Here is a 23,533-nt window from a genome sequence, read left to right as displayed (position 1 = left end):
GGACAGGTGAAGACCGCCAAGCGCGGGAAAACCGCCATTTTGTGGGCGGAGGACGACGGCAAGAGCGGGAAGCTGCCATCTTTGATAACAAGTAAACAAAATAAAATCTGAGAAATTGCAAATCTACAATGCCTAAACACGGGAATATTAGCACCTTTGATAGTGACCTCGAAGATTGGGCCATATGTGTTGAAAGAGTAAAAAATTATTGTAAGGCCAATAAAATTCGTGACCAAGATAAAGCTCTAACATTATTAAATTTAATGGGTGTGAAGACATACGGGCAATTGAAACACCTGTTATCACCAGATGAACCGGCGGATAAGACGTTCGATGAGATTGTTACTGTCCTGAAAGATCATCTAAACCCCACGCCGCTGATGCTAGCGGAACGATTTAAATTTTACGACAGAAGGCAGCTACAGCATGAAAGCAATGCTGAATATTTGCTGGAATTGCGTAAATTAGCGAAATATTGCCAGTTTGGAACGGGACTGACAGATGCACTACGAGACAAATTTGTGTTTGGTTTATTTAAACAGGATACACAAAAGCGACTGCTCGAGGAGAATGAGCTGACGCTTGAGAAGGCGGTCACTATGGCAGCAGCACACGAAGCCGCAGCGAGAGGCACGGCAGTAATGCAGCTATGGTCACCGGAGCTCAGTGCACACAAATTGGGTGTGAGTTCTGGCAAATGTTATCATTGTGGAAAGACAACGCATGATCAGAACCAGTGTTGGTTTAAAAACCAAGAATGTAGAACTTGTGGTAGGCTTGGACATATAGCTAGAGTATGCAGGTCAGGGAAGAAGACCAGCAACAAGAAGTCACCGCAAGGAAAATACGCAAAGGTACACAAGGTGACCGAACAGGAGTCCGATTCAGACGCTAGCAGTAATGAACTGGCTAGCTTAAACTGTAATGAACTGGCTAGCTTAAGAGTACTCAACGCTGGTAAGGGTGCAGACCTCCAGACAATTTGGGTCACTCTTCAGATAGAAGGAGTCCAAGTAAAACTGGAATTGGACACTGGATCGGCATTGACGGTCATAAATAAGAAAGATTACGGAAAGTTATTCCAACATATTCCCCTACAGGATACGGGGATTATATTGAAAACATACACAGGGCAAAGAGTGTACCCCATCGGGAAAATAGAGGTTGCAGTGGTCCACAAGGGCGAAGACAGTCAAATACTGGACTTATATGTGATATCTGAAGGAGGTTCTCCACTACTAGGATGGGAGTGGATTAGGAAAATGAATATGGACTGGCATTTCCTACAAACAATAACGAGTGAGAACTCGGTGAAGATAGTCGGCCCAGACTCTGGAACGGATGATGGTAAGCCCAACTCAGGTGCAAAAGACAAAGTTTCAGCACAGAATTCCACTGAGCAACAACAACATAGTTTAACTGTGGATTCTGAGTCTGGCAAGTCTACTGATGTGCCCATTTCTGAGGGACACCGGGCTCGAACTCAACTCCATTTCAAACTACAACAGCAATTAGAACAAATGCTTCGCCGTTTTGAGCAAGAGTTGAATGCAACGAAAGAGTTCTTTGATATAGAGTTGGAGAATCTGGAAAGACAACAGAAGCAGCTGATGGAGAAAATGGAGCAGGAGCACACAAAACGTCTGATGTCAGAGGAGTTAACGGTCAGCCAACTCCTGCATATGCTGAAGGACAGGACTCTGAAATGGGAAAAACTTGAACACGGACTTCAATATTCAAACGAAAGGGGTTCGGAGCTCTCAAAGGTTATTGGAAGAGCTGAGGTGGCAACACAGACTGAGATGACTGCAACAGAGCAGCCCTTGGATGCCAAAAGTACGCTGACTCACGTCAACGTAGAACAACAGACCGCTGAAACAGCTGCTCCGGTAGAGGGATTGAATAGTCCGATCAATCAATCTCCAAAAGAAGTTGAAGTAGTAAAATCTCAAATGAGGTCATTAGTAAACGACTTGCTGAAAGCCCAGAAAAAGCTGGATGAAGAGGTACGCATGAAGAAGTCTCTTCAGGAAAGATGTCTAGACTTGGAACAAAAGCTGGCTAACGCCCAGCTGGGTATGGAGGAAATAGAAGACCCTCTCGCTGGCCTAGATCAGGACGACACCGAATATTACTATGTCCTGTCCTGCCCAACTTGTAACTTCGACTCCCACCATACAGAAATCATGGAGGAGCACCGAAAGTCTACGGAACATCGGGAGAAGGTGGCTCTACTACGGAAAAAGGAGGAAGAGAAGGAGGAACTGCGCATGCAGCTGGCAGCTGACAGTGGAGCCCAGAGAGTCTCCAAGAAGCAGAAAAGGAAAAGTCGAAACAGAAGATGACCCATCTGAACCATTATTACCTCTACCAGATCACACACGTGGTCCCTCCGAACGGAGCCAATTCAGTTCGGAAGTTCAAACTGTTAAATCCATGGAAGGACTATTGAATGAGTCACTCCAGCAACGTGAACCGACTACACCACAGAGATTGAATCTGTGAACTGTTTTCCGCAGAGACTGAATCTGTGATCTGTTTTGACATGAAGTTATCTATGTATCTATGTTATTCTGTTATGTAAACCTGAAGTTATATATGTATATATGTTATTACGTTATGTTAAATGGGGAGATGACTGTAAAGCTAGGAAGGGAGGAATGTTGTGTATGTAATATGTGTGCTACTTTGAACCTATGGACAGGACTGCACTACTTGTAGGGCGTAGTGATACGCAGTACCACTCCTGGCCATAGGGGTAAAAATAGTACTGTGGGTACTGATCTCCCCTCAGTTCCCGCCTGTGGGCATGAAGTAAAGACCTACGTGCAGTCCCTACCTCCAACCAGTAAAGACCTGTTTGAGTTATACGTTTAAGTCTTTGTGTTAATTGTTCAATACAATACACATACTTAACAAACACCACCACCTCCAAGTTCCCCTCCAAGTCACACACCATCCTGACTTACATAAGAACATAAGAAATAGGAGCAGGAGTAGGCCAATCGGCCCCTCGAGCCTGCTCCGCCATTCAATACGATCATGGCTGATCTGATCCTAACTGCCAATCTACTATCACAGAACCATCTCCTGAATCTAACAGAATTAGACACACGAAATAGGAGCAGGATCAGGCTACATGGCCCCTGGGCCCGCTCCGCTACCCACAGGGCCATGTCCGATCCGAACCTAGACTCATGTCCAAATTCCTGCCCGCTCCCCGTAACCCTTAATTCCCTTTACTTCTAAGAAACTGTCTATTTCTGTTTTAAATTTATGTAATGATGTAGCTTCTACAGCTTTTTGGGGCAGCATATTCCATGGACCTACCACCCTCTGAGTGAAGTAGTTCCTCCTCATCTCAGTTTTGAAAGAGCAGCCCCTTATTCTAAGACTATGCCCCCTAGTTCTAGTTTCACCCATCATCGGGAACATCCTCCCTGCATCCACCCGATCCAACCCCTTCACAATCTTATATGTTTCAATAAGATCGCCTCTCATTCTTCTGAACTCCAATGAGTAGAGTCCCAATCTACTCAACCTCTCCTCATATGTCCATCCCCTCATCCCCGGGATTAACCGAGTGAACCTTCTTTGTACTGACTCGAGAGCAAGTATGTCCTTTCTTAAGTATCGACACCAAAACTGTACACAGTATTCCAGGTGCGGTCTCACCAATACCTTGTACAACTGAAGCAATACCTCCCTATTTTTATATTCTATCCCCCTAGCAATGAAAGACAACATTCCATTGGCCTTCTGAATCACTTGCTGCAACTGCATACTAACCTTTTGAGTTTCGTGCACCAGGACCCCCAGATCCCTTTGTACTTCAGTACTTTCCAGTTTCTTGCCATTAAGATAATAACTTGCTCTACGATTTTTCCTGCCAAAGTGCATAACCTCACACTTTCCAATATTGTATTCCATCTGCCAAATCTCTGCCCACTTACTTAGCCTGTCTATGTCCCCTTGCAGGTTTTTTATGTCCTCCTCACTCAATGCTTTCCCTCCCATCTTAGTATCATCTGCAAACTTTGATATGTTACACTCGGTCCCCTCCTCCAAATCGTTAATATAGATTGTAAAGAGTTGGGGACCCAGCACTGACCCCTGCGGAACACCACTAGTTACTGATTGCCAGTCTGAGAATGAAACATTTATCCCAACTCTCTGCCTTCTGTTAGATAGCCAATCCTCTATCAATGCCAGAATATTACCCCCAATCCTGTGATTTTTTATCTTATGCAATAATCTTTTGTGTGGCACCTTGTCAAATGCCTTTTGGAAGTCTAAATACACTACGTCCAGTGGTTCCCCTTTATCCACCCTGTATGTTACTTCCTCAAAGAACTCCAGCAAATTTGTCAAACATGACTTCCCCTTCATAAAACCATGCTGACTTTGTCCTATTAAATGATGATTATCCAAATGTCCTGTTACTGTCTCCTTAATAATGGACTCCAATATTTTACCTACCACAGATGTTAGGCTAACCGGTCTATAGTTTCCAGCCTTCTGTCTACTGCCCTTTTTAAATAAGGGTGTTACATTAGCAGTTTTCCAGTCTGCCGGGACCTTTGCTGAGTCCAGGGAGTTTTGGAAAATTATTACCAATGCATCCACAATCCCTACCGCCACTTCCCTCAAGACCCTAGGATGTAAGCCATCAGGTCCAGGTGATTTATCCGCCTTGAGTCCCATTATTTTACTGAGTACCACTTCCTTAGTGATTTTGATTGTTTTTATCTCCTCCCCCCCTATAGCCCCCTGTTTGTCCAGTGTTGGGATATTCTTAGTGTCTTCTACTGTAAAGACTGATACAAAATATTCATTCAGTGTTTTTGCCATCTCCATATTTCCCACCATTAATTTCCCGGTCTCATCCTCTAAGGGACCAACATTTACTTTAGCCACCCTTTTTCTTTTTATATAACTATAAAAACTCTTACTATCTGTTTTTATATTTTTTGCTAATTTACTTTCATAATCTATCTTCCCTTTCTTAATCAATCTGTTTGTAATTTTTTGCTGTCTTTTAAAGTTTTCCCAATCCTCTATCCCCCCACTAGATTTGGCTTTGTTGAATACTATCCTTAATTTCTTTAATTAGCCATGGATGGCTGTCTTTTCTTTTACACCCTTTTCTTCTCAGTGGAATATATATTTTTTGGAAGTTGTAAAATAACTCCTTAAATGTACACCACTGATCATGTATCGTCTTACCCTTTAATCTATTTTCCCAATCCACTCTACTCAATTCCGCTCTCATACCTTCATAGTCTCCTTTATTCAAGCTTAGCACGCTTGTTTGAGATCCAACCTTCTCACCCTCTAATTGAATATGGAATTCAACCATGTTATGGTCACTCATTCCAAGGGGATCCTTTACTAGGACATTTTTAATTAATCCTGTCTCGTTACACAGGACCAGATCTAAGGTTGCTTGCCCCCTGGTCAGTTCAGTTACATACTGCTCAAGATAACCATCCCTAATACACTCAATGAACTCATCCTCAAGGCAGCCCTGCCCAATTTGATTTGTCCAATTAATATGATAGTTAAAATCCCCCATAATTATAAATGTTCCCTTATTACAAGCCTCAACTATTTCCTGATTGATACTCCGTCCAACATAGTTGCAAATGTTTGGAGGCCTATAGACTACGCCCACTAGTGTTTTTTTCCCCTTATTATTCCTTACCTCCACCCAAACTGTTTCATTATCCTGATCTTTTGACCCAATATCATTTCTCTGTATTACAGTGATTCCTTCTTTTATTAACATAGCCACCCCACCTCCCCTTCCTTCCTGCCTGTCCTTCCTGATCGTTAAATAACCTGGTATGTTTAATTCCCAGGCATTGTCACCCTGCAGCCATGTTTCTGTAATGGCCACAAGATCATACCCATATGTAGTTATTTGTGCCATTAACTCGTCTATTTTGTTACGAATGCTACGTGCATTCAGATAGAGAACTTTCAAATATGATTTGTGACACTTAGGCCTAGAAATTCAGTTGGGCGCGCCAGCCGTTAGCGCCTTAGGAGGAGTAGATCTCGAGCGCTAGGCGCTTAGCGCCCGGGCGCAGCGCGATCTGCGCCTCGCCCCAACTTCAGTACACATTTAGCGCCGGCGCAAAGTCTTAGCGCGCGCCCTGCTGCGCGCGCAGATCATGACGTCATTTCGTTGTGCAACGCCCTTTGTGCGCCCCAAACCGGAACTTCACTCGCGCCGGCCCATTGTGCGCCGGGCGGCCCTAACGACTGTGAAGTGGAACGGTACACAGCCGATGCGGGCCGCGGGGAGCGCAAATTAAAGGGCCCTCCTGTACTAGAAATGGTATGGCTGGCTGGGGAGGAGGAGGAGAAGGAGGAGGAGGAGGAGGATGGTGGTGTGCCGGGAACACATAACAAACTGATGGAGAGAAACCCTCCCCAAAACCACAAATACACCAGTGTCGGCCTTTCAAAAAAACAGATCCACCCTCCCCCTTTAAGAGCTCACCGGAGCCAGAGTGTCTGCCGTCAATCAGCAGCTCGCCGCACCTGCCCTGCGCCCAACTTCCGGTTTAGCACCCCGGCCCGCCGGCTTAGCGCCTAAAGAGAGGCGTGCAGCGCCAGTTTTAGCGCTCGAGCAAACTCTTAGGGCGAAGCTAATGAATATCGGAGAAGTGGCCTCGATATGGCGGCGGGCGCAAACTTTAGCGGCCGCCCGACTTTACCGCCCCAAAAGTGGCTACAATGAATTTCTAGGCCTTAGTTCCTGCTTTTGCCCTTTTTATTACTTTACCTTTTACTCCATACCTTCTGCCCCTTCCTGACATGCTCTGGTTTTTAATTTCCCCACTGCTACCTAAGTCTATGACCTTCTCTGTTGTCATTTTTATTATTTGCTCTCTAGGAACCTCCCCCCCACTAGTTAGTTTAAAGCCCTCTCTACAGCCCTAGTTATATGATCCGCCAGGACTCTAGTCCCAGCACTGGCCAAGTGAAGCCCATCCCAACGGAACAGCTCCCTCCTGCCCCAGTACTGGTGCCAGTGTCCCAGGAAGCAAAACCCATTTCTCCCACACCAGTCTTTGAGCCACGCATTTAACTCTCTAATTTTATTTGTCCTAGCCAAATTCGCTTGTGGCTCAGGTAATAATCCTGAGATTATTACCCTTGAGGTTCTGTTTTTTAACTTGACTCCTAGCCGTTCATACTCCTTTAACAGAACTGGCTTCCTAGTCCTATCTACGTCATTCGTACCAACATGGACCACGACAGCTGGATCCACCCCCTCCCACTGCAAGTTTCTTTCCAGCCCAGAGGAGATGTCCTTAACCCTGGCACCGGGTAGGCAACACAGCCTTCGGGACTCTCGCTCTCGGTTGCAGAGAACTCTATCTATCCCCCTAATAATAATATCTCCTACCACTACAACATTTCTAGTTACTCCCCACTCTTGAATGGCCCCCCATTCCACGGTGCTGTGGCCAGGTTGCTCATCCTCCCTGCAGTCCCTGCTCCCGTCCCCACAGGGGTGAAAGAGGATTTGGGGTGAGGGGTGTTGGAAAGTTGGGGTGAGTCGAGTTGGAGAGTAGGGATGAAGGAGGATTTGGGGTGAGGGGGATGGAGAGTAGGGGTGAGGGGAGTTGCAAAGTAGGAGTGAAAGAGGAGTTGGGGTGAGGGAATTTGGATAGTTGGGGTGAGGGGAGTTGGAAAGTAGGGGTAAAAGAGGAGTTGGGGTGAGGGGGTTGGAGAGTAGGGGTGAAAGAGGAGTTGGGGTGAGGGTGGTTGGAGAGTAGGGGTGAAAGAGGAGTTGGGGTGAGGCGGAGTTGGAGAGTAGGGGTGAAAGAGGAGTTGGGGTGAGGGGGGTTGGAGAGTAGGGGTGAAAGGGGAGTTTGGGTGAGGGGGGTTGGAGAGTAGGGGTGAAAGAGGAGTTGGGCTGAGGGGGATTGGAGAGTAGGGGTGAAAGCGGAGTTGGGGTGAGGGGTTTGGAGAGGAGGGGTGAAAGAGGGGTTGGGGTGAGGGGGTGTGGAGAGTAGGGGTGAAAGATGAGTTGGGGTGAGGGGGGTTGGAGAGTAGGGGTGAAAGAGGAGTTCGGCTGAGGGGGATGGGAGAGTAGGGGTGAAAGAGGAGTTGGGGTGAGGGGGGTTGGAGAGTAAGGGTGAAAAGTTGGGGTGAGGGGGTTGAACAGTAGGGGTGAAAGAGGAGTTGGGGTGAGGGAGGTTGGAGAGTAGGGGTGAAAGAGGAGTTGGGGTGAGGGGGTTGGAGAGTAGGGGTGAAAGAGGAGTTGGTTGTAGGGGTGAAAGAGGAGTTGGGGTGAAAGAGTAGTTGGGGTGAGGGGGATTGGAGAGTAGGGGTGAAAGAGGAGTTGGGGTGAGGGGGGTTGGAGAGTAGGGGTGAAAGAGGAGTTGGGGTGAGGGGGTTGGAGAGTAGGGGTGAAAGAGGAGTTGGGGTGAAAGGGGAGTTGGGGTGAGGGGGTTGGGGTGTAGGGGTGAAGGAGGAGTTGGGGTGAAAGGGGAGTTGGGGTGAGGGGGTTGGGGTGCAGGGGTGAAAGAGGAGTTGGGGTGAGGGGGGTTGGAGAGTAGGGGTGAAAGAGGATTAGGGGTGAAAGAGGAGTTTGGGTGAGGGGGGTTGGAGAGTAGGGGTGAAAGAGGAGCTGGGGTGTGCACTAAGCCCCGCTAGCCTTTCTATGTCCTGTTGCTGTTGATTGATGTCATCATCACTGTTTGCCATACCCCCAAGTTTTGTGTCATCGGCAAATTTAGAAATTCTACTCTGTATTCCAATATCCAGGTCATTTATATATATCAAAAAAAGCAGTGGCCCCAGCACTGACCCTTGGCGAACACCACTGTCTACCATTCTCCAGTCTGAAAAACAGCCATTTACCACAACTCGCTGTTTTCTGTCCTTAAGCCAATTCCTTATCCAAGCTGCCACTGACCCACCTATTCCTTGAGCCTCAATTTTGTTAACCAGCCTTCTATGTGGTACTTTGTCAAATGCCTTGCTAAAATCCATGTCGACAACATCCATTGCATTCCCTTCATCAATCCTCCGTTACTTAATCAAAAATTCAATTAGATTAGTCAAACACGATCTGCCTTTTACAAATCCGTGTTGGCTCGCCTTAATTAGCTTAAATCTCTCCAAGTGTCCGTTAATTTTTTCCTTGATTATTGTTTCTAAAACTTTGCCCACCACTGATGTTAAACTGACCAGCCTATAGTTACTAGGATTGTCCTTACACCCTTTCTGTAGTAAGTGTTCCATGTTTACATGGAGTGTGAGAGGTTGCAGCCCATGTTCCATTATTTGAAGGGGCTGCTCCTCGATTTTTGGCTGCACTTCAGTCCCACGCTCCTGATCTTCGGTTACCCGGTGCGGAGTGGAGCGGGTAGGTCGGAGGACCTCCTCGTAGGACTGCTCCTGGGCCGGGACAAAGTGGCCATTAACAGGTCCAGGCAGCGGGCGGTCGAGGCGGTCGTTCAGCCTGATTGCCTGCCTCTGTTTTGCGGCCACGTTCGCGCCCGGCTGGCCCTGGAGATGGAGCACGCGGTGTCCGCCGGCACACTCGAGGCCTTCTGTGACCGGTGGGCGCGTGGGGACTGGAGTGCATCATCACCCCGGCCAACAAAATTTTAATTTAAGTTGTTAAGTTTCATTTAATGTTCAATTAGTTACAATTTATTAGGTTTAGGATGCATCCAAAAGAGTGCACCCTTTCTTGGACAATGGTGTCACATTTGCCACTGTTCAATCCTCAGGCACCTCCCCGCATCAAGGGATGATTGGAAAATTATGGCAAGCCCTTCTGCTATCTCCTTCCCCAATTCCCTTAGCAACCTGGGAAGCAAGCCATCTGGACCAGGCGACCTATCCAATCTAAGCATACCCAGCCTTTCTAGTACATTCTGTCTATTAATTTTCACCCTTCCATTGCTTCCACCTTTTTCGCTTCTAACTTTTCCACTTCTACCGATATTTTGTCAGTATCCACCTCCTTAGTAATCATCGGTATAAAGTAGTCATTGAGTATTCTCGCCTTGCCCTGCGCCTCTAAGCATATATCACCTTCGTTGTCCCTAATAGGCCCCAACCATTAACCCCAATCCTAACCAATAACCACTAGCCCCAACCACTAATCCTTAAACCCACACCCTTACCCCAGTCCCTAAACAAGGATTATTGACAGGGATCAATGGAGGAGCTAAAGACCTAATAACAGAAGTATTTAAAACAATTATCTCAATTAAATAAATAGTGCAAGGTATGTTAGTAATAAGAGATTAAATCAACGAGACCATCAAAATCAGCAATGACAATTACAAAGATCAGAACAATTCAAAGGCTGTCATATGCAATATGTGTGCAGGATTTTTGCTGAATCGGTTCCAAAAAAGTGATAAATGATACAGTTCCATAAAGGGGTGGTTCAAAGGTACTTCAAATGAGTGTAAGTGAGACAGCCTATGACACCCACAAGCCATGTACACAAATGGAGCAAGCTTGGGATTTGATCTGGTAGAAGGCGAATGAGATGAGAACTGAAATAATCTACAGTAAGAAAAGGCCGAAAAATTGAAAAGTCGGTAACAGAACATTAATTAGTCTCATCTCATCATGGAAAAATCAAAAATTCGACACACTGTGTTTGAAACAAATATTTCTTTTAAATATTTATAAAGAATATTAATCTCCATGGGTTATTAAGATCATCAGAAACAAACCATAGCGGCTAGAATGAACATGGTTCAGTCCTCAATGCAATCACAGTAAATCATGCTCTATTCACTAATCTGGTCTTTCAATGGGGCTGTTACCCAGTATACCCCGCGGTGGGGAATGTGCCGCACCCAGACTACAGGAGCCCAGTGCGCAGGTGCAATACCAGGCTGCGTTCGGAGCATGCGCAGTGCGGTGTACGGGAGACGGGCAGAGGCTGCAGGCAGGCTGATGTTGGGAGCGAGGCGCGGAGCAGTAATGGAGCTGGCGGCTGGAGGGGAAAGGCTTCATCAACTGCTGACGTAGGTCGCAAACCCCGAATAATAACCTGCAGCTCCCGGGCTTTTTCCTGAGAACAGGCCCAGGTTAACGGCAGCCATCTTTGTAAGGGAAACCGGGAGGGTTTGTGCGCCGCCATAATGAGTCAGCAAGTAGCACCGTGCATGCGCGGCCATCTGAACAATGGAACAAAGAGTGGACGGGGCTTCAGGGTCCCAGTGACCAGGAGAGACAATCATTGACTCATTGATTTTATTCTCACTCTGCACACAGCGGGTTTCTCAGCATCTCTCCTGAAGGCGCTGGTAAGTGCCGTGGTTACGGTTTACATCTCACAGAATTGTAACGGAAGGCCCCAGATTTAGGCCCCATGTACTCAGAACTGTTCAAATCCCACTCCAGAGACTTGAGCACAAAAATCCAGGCTGGCACTCCAGTGCAGTGCTGAGGGAGTGCTGCACTGTCAGAGGTAACATAGAAGATAGGAGCAGGAGTAGGTCATTCGGCCCCTCGAGCCTGCTCCGCCATTCAATGCGATCATGGCTAATCATCCAAATTCAGTACCCGGTCCCTGCTTTCTCCCCATACCCCTTGATCCCTTTAGCCTTAAGAAATATATCCAACTCCTTCTTGAATATATTTAATGAATTGGCCTCTACTGCCTTCTGTGGTAGAGAATTCCGCAGGTTCACCACTCTCTGGGTGAAGAAATTCCTCCTCATTTCTGTCCTAAATCGCCTACCCTTTATCCTTAGAATGTGACCCCTGGTTCTGGACTCCCCGACCATCGGGAACATCCTTCCTGCATCTAGTCTGTCCAGTCCTGTCAGAATTTTATGAGTTTCAATGAGATCCCCTCTCGTTCTTCTAAACTCCAGCGAGTATAAGCCCAATCGACCCAATCTCTCCTCATACGTCATTCCTGCCATCCCAGGTATCAGCCTGGTGAATCTTCGCTGAACTCCTTCCATGGCAAGTACATCCTTCCTCAGATAAGGTGACCAAAACTGCACACAATACTCAAGATGTGGTCTCACCAAGGCCCTGTACAACTGCAGCAAGACATCCTTGTTCCTGTACTCAAACCCTCTCGCTACGAAGGCCAACATACCATTTGCCTTCTTAACCGCCTGCTGCACCTGCATGCTTACCTTCAGCGACTGGTGCACAAGGACGCCCAGGTCTCGTTGCACTTCCCCTTCTCCCAATCTATTGCCATTCAGATAATAATCTGCCTTCCTGTTTTTGCCACCAAAGTGGATAACCTCGCATTTATCCACGTTATACTGCATCTGCCATGCTTTTGCCCAATCACCCAACCTGTCCAAATCATCCTGGAGTTTCTCGGCATCCTCCTCACAGCACACATGTCCACCCAGCTTTGTGTCATCTGCAAATTTGGAGATATTACATCTAGTTCCCTTGTCTAGATCATTTATATATATTGTGAATAGCTGGGGTCCTAGGACCAATCCCTGCGGTACCCCACTAGTCATGAGCCTGCCACTTGGAAAAAGACCCGTTTATTCCAACTCTTTGCTTTCTGTCTGCCAACCAGTTCTCTATCCAAGTCAATACCTTGCCCCCAATCCCATGTGCCTTAGCTTTACACGCTAATCTCTTATGCGGAACCTTATCAAAAGCCTTCTGAAATCCAAATACACCACATCCACTGGTTCTCCCTTATCTATTTTACCAGTTACATCCTCAAAAAATTCCAGTAGATTAGTCAAGCACGATTTACCTTTTGTAAATCCAGGTTGACTTTGTCCGATCCTGTCACTGTTTTCCAAGTGCTCTGCTATTACATCTTTTATAATGGACTCCAGCATTTTCCCCACTACCGATGTCAGGCTTACCGGTCTGTAATTCCCCGTTTTCTCTGTACCACCTTTTTTGAATAGTGGGGTAACATTAGCTACCCTCCAATCCATGGGTACTGTTCCAGATTCCATCGAATGTTGGAAGATGATCAGCAATGCATCTACTATTTCTGGGGCCACTTCCTTAAGTACCTTAGGATGTAGATTATCAGGCCCTGGGGATTTAGCAGCCTTCAACCCCATCAATTTCCCAAACACCATTTCCCTACAAATTCTTGGAGGGGAACTTGGAGATGATGGTGCTCCCATGCAACAGCTGCCCTTGTCCTTCTAGGTGGTGGAGGTTGCGGGTTTTGCAGGTTCTGTCAAAGTTCTGGTCGAGTTGCAGATGTGTAAAGTTCCTTTCCTTCACCCCTCCCCCTCCCACTCCCACCTCTCTCTCCTCCCATAGAGGTCAGAGTCTTGTGTAGGCCCAGACCAGGTGGCAGATTCCCTTCCCTGAGGGACATCAGTGAAACAGTTGGGATTTTACGATAATCCGGCAGCTTTCATGGTCACTTTTTTCTGGTGCCAGCCCCACATATGACCAGATTCATTAAACTCAATTTCACAAACTACCTCTTTCGTGGGTTCTCTCTCACGCTCCCTGTTTTAAATTCATTTTACAGGGTATTAGAAGAGGAGGATTTGCAGACGGGAAACTCAAAGCACACATCAAATCACTCGATTCATCGGAACTTGAATATCATCAGCCTTTGAATATGGAAGCAAAAAGCACCATTCACAGTGGGGAGAAACCGTACACGTGTTCTGTGTGTGGACGAGGTTTCAGCCGATCCTCTGGCCTATCAACACACAAGCGAGTTCACACCGGGGAGAGAGCGTTCACCTGCTCTGAGTGTGGGAAGGGATTCACTAATTCATCCCACCTACTGAGACACCAGCGAGTTCACACTGGGGAGAGATCATTCACTTGCTCCATGTGTGGGAAGGGATTCACTCAGTCATCCAACCTGCTGAGACACCAGCGAGTTCACACTGGGGAGAGGCCGTTCACCTGCTCTGTGTGTGGGAAGGGAATCACTCAGTCATCCAACCTGCTGAGTCACCAGCGAGTTCACACTGATGAGAGACCTTTTAACTGCTCGGACTGTGGGAAGTGCTATAAAAGTTCCGGGGAACTGACATGCCATCAACGTGTTCACACTGGGGAGAGACCGTTCAGGTGCTCTCACTGCGGGACTGGGTTCAGGCGATCATCTGAACTCACTGTACACCAACGCACTCACACTGGGGAGAGGCCGTTCATCTGCTCCGTGTGTGGGAAGGGATTCACTCAGTCATCCACCCTGCTGAAACACCAGCGAGTTCACACTGGGGAGAGGCCCTTCACCTGCTCTGAGTGTAGGACGAGATTCACTAATTCATCTGACCTTCTAACACACCAGCGAGTTCACACCGGGGAGGGTCCGTTCACCTGCTCTGAGTGTGGGAAGGGATTCACTCGTTCATCCCACCTGCTGACACACCAGCGAGTTCACACTGGGGAGAGACCATTTAAATGCCTGGACTGTGGAAAGTGCTATAAAAGTTCCGGGGAACTGACATGCCATCAACGTGTTCACACTAACGAGAGATCGTTCAGGTGCTCTCACTGTGGGACTTGGTTCAGGCGATCATCTGAACTCACAGTACACCAGCGAGTTCACACTGGGGAGAGGCCATTCACCTGCTCCGTGTGTGGGAAGGGATTCACTCACTCATCCACTCTGCTGAGACACCAGCGGGTTCACAACTGACTGCAGGGGTTGGATTCTGCTGTTATTGCTGCTGTTAATCATATCCAAGACTGAACCATGTTCATTCTGACAGTTGGGGTTTGTTTCTGCTGATGTTAATGACCCCTATAACTGGGCTGGAGTTTAATATTCTGGATAGATGTCAAATAAATCAGCTTTGTGTTAAACACATTGTTGTAGATTTTCACCTTTCCCAACTGAGTGTTTAGCATCACCTGGCTGGAGCTCAGCAAGGACAATCTGGGGGAGGATCGTACGGCGGGAACAGAACTGCAGCCTGGACACAGTCCTTCAGGGCCACACTGAGAGGGGAAAACGGCACTTTGGCCTTTCTTGAGGTGTGTATGAAATGTGTCCCAGCCGCTCTCGGCTGTGGTTCCGAGCTCCCAAGCCCGGAGCAGAAGGCTCCTCTAGAAATGAGCCTCAGTCCATTGTTTGCTCCTTTTATGGCCTCATTAACCTGCGTCGCTACTTTTAGTGATTTGTGTATCTGGACCCCGAGATCCATTTGCTCCTCTACCCCATTTAAACTCTTATTTTCCAAGTAGTGTGTGGCCTTATTATTCCTACCAAAACACACCACCTCACACTGAAATTCATTTGCCAATTAACCGCCCATTCTGCAAATTTATTAATGTCTTCTTGCATTTAGTCGCAGTCTTCCTCAGTATTAACTTTACCTTCCAAATTGGTATCATCGACAAACTTTGAATTTGTACCTCTGATTCCCGAGTCCAAATCGTTTATGTAAATGGTGAACAACAGTGGTCCCAGCACCGATCCCTGTGGAACACCACTGCCCACCTTTTGTCAGTCTGAGTAGCTACTCCCAACCCCTACTCTCTGTTTTCTGTTTTCTGACCAGCTTGCGATCCATAAACAGTTTGTAAGATCTACAAGATGACCCAGGTCAGGCCATGTGGAGTGAAGGGCCAGGCAGCAGAATGGATAGAAAAATGGCCACAAAACCAAACAATTGACAAAAAGGGAGAAAATAGAATGAGAGTTAAATTAGCAAGAAATATAAAAACAGTCTGTAAGAGCTTCTAGTATGTAAAAAGGATGAGAGCAGCAAAAGCAAGTGTTGGTCCATTAGAGGCTGAGACAGGAGAAATTAAATTGGGGAACAAGGAAATGGCAGAGACTTTAAATAAATATTTTTTATCTGTCTTCACAGTGGAAGACATAAAAAGTAAACCAAAAATAGTGGGGAACCAAGGGGCTACTGAGAGCGAGGAACTTAAAGTAATTAATATCAGTAGAGAAAAAAATACTTGAGAAACTAATGGGACAAAAAGCCGACAAATCCCCTGGACCTGATGGCCTACATCCTAGGGTTCTAAAAGAGGAGGCCGCGGAGATAGTGGGTTCATTGGTTGTGATCTTCCAAAGTCCCTAGATTCAAGAATGTTCCCAGCGGATTGGAAGGTAGTAAATGTAACCCCGCTATTCAAGAAGGGAGGGAGAGAAAACAGGGAACTACAGGCCAGTTAGCCTGACATCAGTTGTCAGGAAAATGCTGGAATCCATTATTAAGGAAGTGGTAACACGGTACTTAGAAAATCATAATATGATTAGCCAGAGTCAACATGGTTTTATGAAAGGGAAATCGTGTTTGACAAATTTATTGGAGTTTTTTGAGGATGTAACTAGCAGGGTAGATAAAGAGGAACCAGTGGATGTAGTATATTTGGATTTCTGCAAGGCATTTGATAAGGTGCTACATAAGAGGTTGTGAAGCAAGATGGGGTTGGAGGTAATGTATTGGCATGAATAGAGGATTGGTTAACAGACAGAAAAGAGAGTAGGAATAAATGGGCCATTTTCAAATTGGCAGGCTGTAACTAGTGGGGCGCCGCAAGGATCAGTGCCTCAGCTATTTACAATCTATATTAATGACCGAGATGAAGGGACCAAGTGCAATGTGTCCAAGTTTGCTGAAGATACAAAGCTAGGTGGGACAGTAAGCTGTGAGGAGGATGCAAAGAGCCTGCAAGGGGATATAGACAGGTTAAGTGAGTGGGCAAAAAGGTGGCAGGTGGATATAATGTGGGGAAATGTGAGGTTATTCACTTTGGTAGGAAGAACAGAAAAATAGAATATTTTTTAAATGGTAGTAAACTATTAAATGTTGTTGTGCAGAGAGATTTAGGTGTCCTCGTACAAGAAACACAGAGTTAGCATGCAGGTACAGCAAGCAATTAGGAAGGCTAATGGCATGTTGGCCTTTATTGCAAGGGGGTTGGAGTATAAGAGTAAGGAAGTCTTGCTACAATTGTACAGGGCCTTGGTGAGACCACACCTGGAGTACTGTGCACAGTTTTGGTCTCCTTATCTAAGGAAGGATATACTTGCCTTGGAGGCGGTGCAACGAAGGTTCACTGGATTGATTCCTGGGATGAGAGGGCTGTCCTATGAGGAGAGATTGAGTAGAATGGGCCGATACTCTCTGGAGTTTAGAAGAATGAGAGGTGATCTCATTAAAACATAAAAGATTCTGAGGGGGATTGACAGGGTAGATGCTGAGAGGCTGTTTCCCCTGGCTGGAGAGTCTAGAACTTGGGGCCATAGTCTCAGGATAAGAGGTTCGGCCTTTTAAGACGGAGATTAGGAGAAATTTCTTCACACAGAGGGTTGTAAATCTTTGGAATTCTCTGCCCCAAAGTGCTGTGGATGCTCAGTCATTGAGTATATTCAAGGCTGAGATGGTTCGATATTTGGACTTCAGAGGAATCAAGGGATATGGGGATAGGGCAGGAAAGTGGAGATGAGGTAGAAGATCAGCCATGATCTTAATGAATGGTGGAGCAGGCTTGAGGGTCCGTATGGCCCACTCCTGCTCCTGCTCCTGATTCTTATGTTCTTATGTAAAACAGAAATCAGAGGGTTGGAGTTAAGGGTAGTTTGTTGCCATTTTTCCATCCATTCTGCTGCCTGGCCCTTGACTCCACACGGCCTGACCTTTGACTCCACACGGCCTGACCATGGTCATCTTGTAGACCGTACATATTACAGACACAGTGCACCAGTGGTGGAGGGGATGGATATCGAGTCCTGTGGCAGGGGCTCTGATGGATTTCTCTGTCCTGTGTGTTTTGAGGCATCGCTAGTTGCATTTTTCACCTCTTTCCACCTTTAAAAAAAAATCATTTTGCCAGTTTATTAAAGCCATTAAAAACTTCCCAGATAAGTCACACACAAAAATGAGGCCTTGTATGTTTCCGTCAGAATGACAGGCCTGAACTCGAGTTAGAAATCACAGTTAGAAAACACTCAGCAATTAAACCAGACTGGGCGGGGTGTGAGGTGTGAGTTAGGAATGGAAAAGTGGAGGCTAATGTCCTTTGCACCAGGGCTGAGGACCTGGGAACTCAGGTTTCTGTATAATTTATTTATTAATTTTGTTTAATGCCCAATATTGCAGGGCAGTGTCCTAGGCCCAACCATCTTCAGCTACTTTATCAATGATCTTCCCTCCATCATAATGTCAGAAGTGGGGTTGTTTGCTGATGACTGCACAGTGTTCAGTTCCATTCGCAACTCCTCAGATAATGAAGCAGTCCATGCCCGCATGCAGCAAGACCTGGATGACATTCAGGCTTGGGCTGATAAGTGGCAGGTAACATTCATGCCACACAAGTGCCAGGCAATGACTATCTCCAACAAGCGAGAGTCTAACCACCTCCCCTTGACATTCAACGGCATTACCATCGCTGAATCCCCCACTATCAACATCCTGGCGGTTACCATTGATCAGAAACTGAACTGGACCAGCCACATAAATACTGTGGCTACAGGAGCAGGTCCAAGGCTGGGTATTCTGTGACGAGTGTCTCACCTCCTGACTCCCCAAAGCCTTTCCACCATCTACAAGGCACAAGTAAGGAGTGTGATGGAATACTCTCCACTTGCCTGGATGAGTGCAGCTCCAACAACACTCAAGAAGCTCGACACCATCCAGGACAAAACAGCCTGCTTGATTGGCACCCCATCCACCACGTTAAACATTCACTCCCTCCACCACCGGCGTACCATGGCTGCAGTGTGTACCATCTATAAGATGGACTGCAGCAACTCGCCAAGGCTTCTTCGGCAACACCTCCCAAACCCACAAACTCTTCCACCTAGAAGGACAAGGGCAGCAGACGCATGGGAACACCACCACCTCCAAGTTCCCCTCCAAGTTACACACCATCCTGACTTAGAAGTACATCGCCGATCCTTCATCATCGCTGGGTCAAAATCCTGGAACTCCCTCCCTAACAGCACTGTGGGAGTACCTGCACCACATGGACTGCAGCGGTTCAAGAAGGTGGCTCACCACCACCTTCTCAAGGGCAACTAGGGATGGGTAATAAATGCTGGCCTTGCCAGCGACGCCCAGATCCCATAAGTGAATAAACAAAAAGTCCCAGGGTTGAAATCGCCGTGTACAGTCCCAGGGTTAGAATCCCCATGTACAGTCCCAGGGCTGGAATCCCCATGTACAGTCCAAGGGTTAGAATCCCCATGTACAATCCCAGGGTTAGAATCCCCATGTACAGTCCCAGGGTTAGAATCTCCATGTACAGTCCCAGGGCTGGAATCCCCATGTACAGTCCCAGGGTTAGAATCCCCATGTACAATCCCAGGGTTAGAATCCCCATGTACAGTCCCAGGGTTAGAATCTCCATGTACAGTCCCAGGGCTGGAATCCCCATGTACAGTCCCAGGGTTAGAATCACCATGTACAGTCCCAGGGTTAGAATCCCCATGTACAGTCGCAAGGTTAGAATCCCCATGTACAGTCCCAGGGTTGGAATCCTCATGTACAGTCCCAGGGTTAGAATCCCCATGTACAGTCCCAGGGTTGGAATCACCATGTACAGTCCCAGGGTTGGAATCCCCATGTACAGTCCCAGGGTTGGAATCCCCATTAACAGTCCCAGGGTTAGAATCCCCATGTACAGTCCCAGGGTTAGAATCCCCATGTACAATCCCAGGGTTAGAATCACCATGTATGGTCCCAGGGTTAGAATCCCCATGTACAGTCCCAGGGTTAGAATCCCCATGTACAGTCCCAGGGTTGGAATCCCCATGTACAGTCCCAGGGTTGGAATCCCCATGTACTGTCCCAGAATTGAAATCCATGCGTTGGCAAAGAGCTTGTGCCCCAGCTCTTGCTCATCAGAAAACCCAGGCCAAGGGCAAAGTCATTGTGCCCACTCAGAACCCGGTTTGCTGCTCCTTCTGTGCCCAGCACTGCCTGCACCCCCGGAGCACGGAAATGGAATTTCAGCCTCAGTGTTACAAGTTTCATCAATTACAGGCTGGAGAGAGGTATAATTCAAACTGACCCAGAGCTGTGTGATTGGTTCAGTCTGTATATCACTGACAGGCCCTTTTAAGTTTGAGTGGTCAGGTATTTCTTCCAAAATTCTATAGACTCTGGAACAGTTCCCATGGATTGGAGGGTAGCTAATGTAACCCCACTATTCAAAAAAGGTGGTAGAGAGAAAATGGGGAATTATAGACCGGTAAGCCTGACATCGGTAGTGGGGAAAATGCCAGAGTCCATTATAAAAGATGTAATAGCAGCGCACTTCGAAAACAGTGATAGGATCGGACAAAGTCAACATGGATTTACAAAAGGTAAATCATGCTTGACTAATCTACTGGAATTTTTTGAGGGTGTAACTGGTAGAATAGATAAGGGAGAACTAGTGGATGTGGTGTATTTGGATTTACAGAAGGCTTTCGATAAGGTCCCGCATAAGAGATTAGCGTTTAAAGTTAAAGCACATGGGTTTGGGTGTAAGGTACTGACTTGGATAGAGAACTGGTTGGCAGACAGGAAGCAAAGATTTGGAATAAACTGGTCTTTTTCCGAGTGGCAGGCAGTGACTAGTGGGGTACCACAGGGATCGGTGCTAGGACCCCAGCTATTCACAATATATATTAATGATCCAGACGAGGGAACTAGATGTAATATCTCCAAGTATTGCAGATGACACAAAGCTGGGTGGGCATGTGTGCTTTGAGGAGGATGCTGAGAAACTCCAGTATGATTTGGACAGGTTGGGTGATTGGGCAGATGCAGTATAATGTGGATAAATGTGAGGTTATCCACTTTGCTGGCAAAAACAGGAAGGCAGATTATTATCTGAATGGCAATAGATTGGGAGAAGGGGAAGTGCAATGAGACCTGGGTGTCCTTGTGCACCAGTCGCTGAAGGTAAGCATGCAGGTGCAGCAGGTGGTTAAGAAGGCAAATGGTATGTTGGCCTTCGTAGCGAGAGGGTTTGAGTACAGGAGCAAGGATGTCTTGCTGCAGTTGTACAGGGCCTTGGTGAGACCACACCTTGAGTATTGTGTGCAGTTTTGGTCACCTTATCTGAGGAAGGATATTCTTGCCATGGAGGGAGTGCAGCAAAGATTCACCAGACTGATAGCTGGGGTGGCAGGAATGACGTATGAGGAGAGATTGGGTCAATTGGGCTTATATTCGCTGGAGTTTAGAAGAATGAGAGGGGATCTCATTGAAACTTATAAAATTCTAACAGGACTAGACAGACTAGATGCAGGAAGGATGTTCCCGATGGCGGGGGAGTCCAGAACCAGAGGTCACAGTCTAAAGATAAGGGGTAAGCCATTTAGGACAGAGATGAGGAGGAATTTCTTCACCCAGAGAGTGGTGAACCTGTGGAATTCTCTACCACACAAGGCAGTTGAGGCCAATTCATTAAATACATTCAAGAAGGAGTTAGATATATTTCTTAAGGCTAAAGGGATCAAGGGGTATGGGGAGAAAGCAGGGACAGGGTACTGAATTTGGATGATCAGCCATGATCTCATTAAATGGCGGAGCAGGCTCGAGGGGCCGAATGGCCAACTCCTACTCCTATCTTCTATGTTTATGTGTTCAATTTTCTGGTAACTCTAATACCAGATATAAAAGAGGGGAGTGCTGTGTTTAATTCAAAGAGTCCCCTTGGAGATTCTCTGAGTGAAGGAACTGGTCAGCTTGAAATTCGAATAAGAAAACATAGAAACATAGTACTGGCACCAGTACTGGGACGGGAGAGAGCTGTTCCGTTGGGACGGACTTCACTTGGCCAGTGCTGGGACTAGAATCCTGGCGAATTGAATAACTAGGGCTGTAGAGAGGACTTTAAACTAATTAGTGGGGGGGAGGTTTCAAGAGAGCAAAAAATAAAAATGTCAGCGGAGAAGGCAATAGAGCAAGGTAGCAGTGGGGGAATTAAGAACCAGAGCATGTCAGGAAGGGACAGAATGTATAAAGATAAAGGTAGTGAAGTAAAGGGGGTAAAAGCAGGAATAAATTGTCACAAAACATATTTAAAAGTTCTTTATTGAATGCACGCATTCGTAACAAAATAGACGAGTTGACGGTGCAAATAACTACACATGGGTATGATCTGGTGGCCATTACAGAAACATGGCTGCGAGGTGACCATGACTGGGAACTAAACATACAAGGGTATTTGACAATTAGGAAGGACAGACAGGAAGGAAAGGGAGGTGGGGTGGCTATGTTAATAAAGGATGGAATCACTGCAATAGTGAGAAATGATATTGGGTCAAAGGATCATGATCGTGAAACAGTTTGGGTGGAGATAAGGAATAATAAGGGGAGAAAGTCACTAGTGGGTGTAGTCTATAGGTCTTCTAACAGTTGCAACTCTGTTGGTCGGAATATAAATCAGGAAATAGTTGGGGCTTGTAATAAGGGAACAGCTATAATCATGGGGGATTTTAACTTTCATATTGACTGGACTAATCAAATTGGGCATGGCAGCCTTGAGGAAGAGTTCATAGAGTGCATTAGGGATGGGTTCCTTGAGCAGTATGTAACTGAACCAACCAGGGGGCAGGCAATCTTAGATCTGGTCCTGTGTAATGAGACAGGATTAAGAAAAAATGTCCTAGTAAAGGAGCCCCTTGGAATGAGTGACCATAACATGGTTGAATTCCAAATTCAGTTGGAGGGTGAGAGAGTTGGATCTCAAACCAGCGTACTAAGCTTAAAAGAGGAGACTATGAAGGTATGAGAGCAGAGTTGACTAAAGTGGACTGGGAAAATAGATTAAAGTGTAAGATGGTACATGAGCAGTGGTGTACATTCAAGGAGATATTTCACAACTTTCAAGAAAAATATATTCCAGTGAGGAAAAAGGGGCGTAAAAGAAAAGACAGCCATCCATGGCTTAGTAAAGTAATAAAGGAGAGCATCCAACTGAAAACAAGGGCATATAAAGTAGCCAAATCTAGTGGGAGGATAGAAGATTGGGAAGCATTTAAAAGCCAGCAAAGAATAACTAAAAGATTAATTAAGAAAGGGAAGATAGATTATGAAAGTAAACTAGCAAAAAATATAAAAACAGATAGCAAGAGTTTCTACAGTTATATAAAAAGAAAAAGGGTGGCTAAAGTGAATGTTGGTCCCTTAGAGGACGAGACCGGGAAATTAGTGGTGGGGAACATGGAGATGGCAAAAACGCTGAACAAATATTTTGTATCAGTCTTTACAGTAGAGGAGACTAAAAATATCCCAACACTGGAAAAACAGGGGGCTATAGGGGGGGGGGAGCTAAACACGATTAAAATCACTAAGGAGGTGGTACTCAGTAAGATAATGGGACTAAAGGTGGATAAATCCCCTGGACCTGATGGCTTACATCCTAGGATCTTGAGAGAAGTAGCAGTAGGGATTGTGGATGCATTGGTGGTAATTTTCCAAAGCTCCCTGGATTCAGGAAAGGTCCCGGCAGATTGGAAAACTGCTAATGTAACACCCTTATTTAAAAAGGGAGACAGACAAAAGGCTGGAAACTATAGACCAGTTAGCCTAACATCTGTGGTTGGTAAAATGTTGGAGTCCATTATTAAGGAAGCAGTAACAGGACATTTGGA

General features: G+C 46.3%; 1 pseudogene across 1 annotated transcript in view; it reads left to right on the top strand.

Moving 5' to 3' along the window:
• The window catches only part of LOC147119428 (uncharacterized), a 66,740-nt pseudogene that overhangs the window by 34,942 nt on the left and 8,265 nt on the right, over positions 1-23,533 (top strand). The window contains exon 5 of the transcript XR_015077881.1: positions 13,609-14,608. The product of XR_015077881.1 is annotated as an uncharacterized LOC147119428 (transcript). The remainder of the gene's footprint in view (positions 1-13,608; positions 14,609-23,533) is intronic.

Source organism: Somniosus microcephalus, chromosome 4, assembly GCF_052327205.1.
Source record: "Somniosus microcephalus isolate GS21.2 chromosome 4, FLI_Smic_1.0, whole genome shotgun sequence".
NCBI classification, from domain to species: domain Eukaryota; kingdom Metazoa; phylum Chordata; class Chondrichthyes; order Squaliformes; family Somniosidae; genus Somniosus; species Somniosus microcephalus.
The sequence above is the reverse complement of the archived record's forward strand: the minus strand, read 5'-3'. Positions and strand labels throughout refer to the sequence as shown.